Below are 5,461 nucleotides of genomic sequence, written 5' to 3' on the forward strand. Positions count from 1 at the left end.
GGCAAAAAATAACTTCCAAAGTTCTTGAAAGATACAGAGGGCCAGAAACAGAGGAGGCATCCATACATGTGAGAGTCTCAGATAAGAGTCTTTCTTCCATCTCCTAACTGACTTTAGAATAACAATTATTGTTCACAGTTGATTCAAACTTATTTTTGTTTTTGTTTTAGATTTGATTTTGCTTGTGGCTTTGCTCACCTCCCTGTCCCAAATTTCTATTATATATTATAAATATGTATTTATCTGATTACCCTAGAAACTTTGCAAATGTAGTTTCTGTCTCTCATTCATTTAGAGCAATTGGACATGTATAATTCCCTATACATGTGTGTGCCTAATTTGCTTCAGTCATATCAGACTCTTTGCAACCCTAAGGACTGTAGCCTACCAGGCTCCTCTGTCATGGGATTCTCCAGGCAAGAATACTGGAGTGGGTTTCCATACCCTTTACTTTAGATTGTGTTCATTATTGACCCAGATTTCTTGGTTTATCCTCTGCCCTCTAAAAATAGTTGCAAGCTTTTTTTTGCCACAGGATCCTATAAACTCTTAAAAACAACTGAGGACCTCCAAAGAGCTGTGGTTTATGTGGGTTATATTTACTAATATTTGTTATATTCAAAATTAAAGGGAATTTTTAAAATATTAATTCACTTACTAAGCCCATTACATGTTAACAAAAATTACATATTTTTATGAAGAAAAAACTTAGCGAAAAGAGTGGCATAATTTACACTTTTGTAAATCTCTTTAATGCCTGGTTTAATAGAAGACAGCTGGATTCTTATATGTGCTCCTATATTCAATCTTTTTTTAAAACTTTTTATTTTATATTAGGGTATAGGCAATTATGGGCTTTCTTGGTGTCTTGGATGGTAAAGAATCTGCTTGTAATGCAAGAGACCTGGGTTCAATCCCTGGGTTGGGAAGATCCCCTGGAGAAGAGAATGGCAATCCACTCCAATATTCTTGTCTGGAGAATTCCATAGAGGAGTCTGGCAGGCTACAGCCCACAGGGTCACAAAGTGTTGGAGATGACTGAGCAACTAACATAGCCTATTAATAATACTGCATTCAATTGTTTATGATATCTATATTAGTTGAAGTATACAAAGAAAATACAGCCTCACCCAGATATGTCGTTAGAAAAGGGAGGATTATTTTGAGAATCTTTTCATATCATTGTGGATATTATTCTTTAACCCTATACCAAAAATATAGGAAAACTCAACAGATGGTAGTTTCTTAGACATTAGTTGCAATATGAAACAAAAAACTATACAGCTAAACTTATTTTTACTCTGTTATATTAAAATCCATTAGTCTATCTTGCACTTTGAATGGATATTTTACCTATCTATGATTAATATGTATCATTCATTTGAAAAACCCTGCATCAGTGAATTATACAGATTTTTCAAATGCTGACACATTTTATGATACCATATTTAAAAATTACTCATCTAAAGAGTCTTTTAAGTGTTGGGAAACTATCACCTTAGTGGATAGAAGTTTTCAAAAAATCAAAATCATACTTGAAAGCTCAAAGTTTTCCATTGGCAACAAATCTGTCAGTCATTTTCCTTGAAGTAACATGTTAAGTTCATTCATTTATGAGAAATGGCCAAATACCCAAGTCTGGGTAACCATCATTTTTTCTGTCCATCTTTCTTTCAAGAACAGTCTTCAGAGTAAAAAAAAAAAAGTTGTTAGTTCAGGTGGCAGCTCAACCAATAGCACCCATGCTTTTTTTCAAGACAACCACTAGACCTCAGTATGCAGAAAAAGTGTTTTATGCATTCTTCCCAGTTAATGACAATATACTGAATAGATAAGCAATCAAAGGTTGAGACGGAATACACTGCTGTTCTAGAACTTACAATCGATCATCAACAAAACCTACTGAATATTGTCTGTACAATAAAAGTGATGTAAGGGCTGTTACAAAGGCAGCTAGAATTGTTACAACATATTGACACAATCTTATAAGCTCTCAATAAATCTCCCTGTAAACTTCAGAAATGAGTTTGAGGGTCTTCCTAGGGGTCCAGTGGTTAATAATCTGCCTGTTTCTAATGAGGCGGATGAACCTAGAGTCTATTACACAGAGTGAAGTAAGTCAGAAAGAGAAAAACAAATTTTTTAATTAATGCAATACCATCTGGAAAGATGGTTTGATGAACCTATTTGCAGGGCAGCAATGGAGATGCAGACAGAGAACAGATTTGTAGACACAGGGAGGGGAGGAGAGGGTGGGACAAATGGAGAGTAGCAGGGAAACATATACACTACCACATATAAAATAGATATCCAGTGGGAATTTGCTGTATGACTCAGGGAACTCAAACCAGGGCTCTGTGACAACCTGGGGGTGGGGGGTGGGATGGGGTGAGGGGTGGGAGGGAGTTTTAAGAGAGAGGGGACATATATACACCTATGGCTGATTCATGTTGATGTATGGCAGAAACCAACACAATATTGTAAAGCAATTATCCTTCAATTAAAAAAAAAACAGCAAAAAAAAAAAAAAAAAAAAAAAGAATCTACCTACCAATGCAGGGGACACGGGTTCAATCCTTGGTCCAAGAAGAACCTACAGGCTGTGAGGCAATCAAGCCCACGAGCCACCACTGCTGAAGCACACCCACTCTGGATCCTGTACTCCACAAGAGAAGCCAAGACAAGGCAAGCCTGTGCACCATAACTAGAGAAAACCCCTCATACAGCAAGGAAGACCCAGCATAGCCAAAAAACAATAAAAAAAATGTCTTTATCCTTGTACCAATTAGGAGGTCTTTGGCTGCAGATAAAAATAAACCTTATTCAAAATGATTCAGATAATCAGGAAAAGTTGTCCTCTCCCAAACTGAGAAATCTCAAGGGAGGTTAATTCAGGGTCTATGGTCCCAAGATAGGTGTCACATTTCCAAAGGATTCATGACTATGCGATGGGTTCAGTGTACAATACAATGCTGCCTTTCCCTATGTGGTAGTCACTCAGTCATGTCTGACTCTTTGCAACCCCATAGACTGTAGCCTGCCAAGGTCCCTTTATCCATGGAATTCTCTAGGCAAGAATACTGGAGTGGGTTGCCCTTCTCTTCTCCAGGGACCTTTTCCCATCAGTCTCTCTATAAGAAGGAAGAAACCTTTCCCAGAGCCCGTCTAGCAGACCTCGTCTCACATTTCATACCACCTTGAACCACATGTGCACGTCTACGCCAAAGAGCAGACACAAGAAATGGGGTCTCCATAAACAGCTAAGATTAATCCAAATTTTTTAAAAAAGAATGTCAATGTGTGTATAACTGAGTCACTTTGCTGTATAGCAGAGATTGGCACAACATTGTAAATCAACTATACTTCAATAAAAATATGCAAAGTGAATAATCAAAAGCTTAAATAAGAATGCTTCTCTTCTGAATGCTTATGATGACTTGAACCAGCTCACAAATTGGGAGGAGGAGTAATGAGCAATGAACACAGAGGGGCCTCAGTGAATGTTTCTATTCAATTAAGATTGACTTTTTCCTGAAAAACCAAAGTGATCCATCTTGAAGATCAATGTTGAACGGTCCAACATAGTGTATTAAATAAAGAATTTATCGAAATAAAACTGCTGATAAAAAAGAAAAAAGATTAATCCAAATTTACCCTTGAGCTTCAGATAAGGCAAACTTCCCTAAGGGGTGAATACATGAATAAAATCAGGTTTCATTCAAGAAAGGAGAAAACAGGAGGGGGACTGGGGGTGTCCAGCCCATGGGCTCTCTTGCCTTTACATGTTAAAGGCTGCTGCCGGCAAGCCTTATAACTCCTGGCTTGAGGGCTTTTTACTGGACCTGGAGCTATAAACCACACACAGGGCAGGCCAGAAGAGTCAGAGAATTCACAGTTCAGGAGCAGCCCTCAAGCAGTGATCCACGGGAGCTGGTGGATAAATATTTGGCTTCCTGGGCACCCATCTGAGATGACTTTGATATGCACTGTGCATTCCCCACAACCAACCAGTGGAATCACTTCTACTGGCTTTCCTGGTGGCTCAGAGGTGAAGAATCCACCTGCAATGCAGGAGACCTGGGCTCAATCCCTGGGATGGGAAAATCCCCTGGAGAAGGAAATGGCAACCCACTCCAGTATTCTTGCCTGGGAAATCCCATGGACAGAGGAGCCTGGTGGGCTATAGTCCATGAGGTCGCAAGAGTCAGACACAACTTAGTGACTAAACCACCACCAACCAGTTGAATAAGCCACAGTGGTAAACACTTAAAATATTGTACTTTTTATTGGATGCCCTCCTGCGCCTCTCTCATTTCTTCTCTTCCCTTAGCAGTGTTTCATGTCATCATCTTCCTAATAAACTAATTGCAATAGCATTCTTGTCTCAGGGTCTGCTGCAGAGGGAACCCAAACCAGAAAAACAGTCCCTCCCTCAAAAAAAAAGTCCTCTACATTCAGAAACTCAGAAGCCCTTTTTCAAGTCTTTGTTCTCAGAGGGTCTTTTTTTTTTTTTTAATTTGATTTTATTTTTAAACTTTACAATATTGTATTAGTTTTGCCAAATATCGAAATGAATCCACCACAGGTATACCCGTGTTCCCCATCCTGAACCTTCCTCCCTCCTCCCTCCCCTACCCTCCCTCTGGGTCGTCCCAGTGCACCAGCCCCAAGCATCCAGTACCGTGCATCGAACCTGGACTGGCAACTCGTTTCACACATGATATTATACATGTTTCAATGCTATTCTCCCAAATCTCCCCACCCCCTCCCTCTCCTACAGAGTCCATAAGACTGATCTATACACCAATACAGTATACTAACGCATATATATGGAATTTAGAAAGATGGTAACAATAACCCTGTGTCAGAGGGTCTTTATTAGCATTCTTCTCCTATAAGAGTTCCTGCTTTCTGTCAAATGCTCAAAAATCAATAAAGAAATACTTATTCTTGTGACTCATGCAAACAAAATATCTGTATTAAGTACATAAAATTGATCATGTTGCCTGCTATACCCAGGGCACCTTCTCAGGAACCAACTTCCCCCAGTCTCTGCTCAAAGGGCAGCCATCTGTAGCTACATTTTGACCCATGTATAGCCAATCCTTTGGCTGACAGTGCCCACGTGGTATGAAAAGGTAAAAGAAGAAAATCCAATTTCCTCTCTTGAAACTTTATATTAGGAAATACCAATACCAAGAGAATGAGGAATTTCATAGTGTGAGGATGAGTCGGAGTTATGAACAGTTTGTCAGAGCCATAAGGCAAGAAATAGAAACTATAAGGAAACCCAAACTCTGATGGGTAAAGAAACAATACATGACGGAGAGGAAAATAGTAAGCAGACAGCAGCAGTTCCAAAAGAAGTAGGCAGACTAGGAATACTTGAGTTGTGTTAATAGGGAGCTGTGGGATGGAGGAGACGCATGAAGCTGTGTCAAGAGTTGTTTCTGCACTTCTC

The sequence above is a fragment of the Bos indicus genome, chromosome X (assembly GCF_029378745.1).
Source record: "Bos indicus isolate NIAB-ARS_2022 breed Sahiwal x Tharparkar chromosome X, NIAB-ARS_B.indTharparkar_mat_pri_1.0, whole genome shotgun sequence".
NCBI classification, from domain to species: domain Eukaryota; kingdom Metazoa; phylum Chordata; class Mammalia; order Artiodactyla; family Bovidae; genus Bos; species Bos indicus.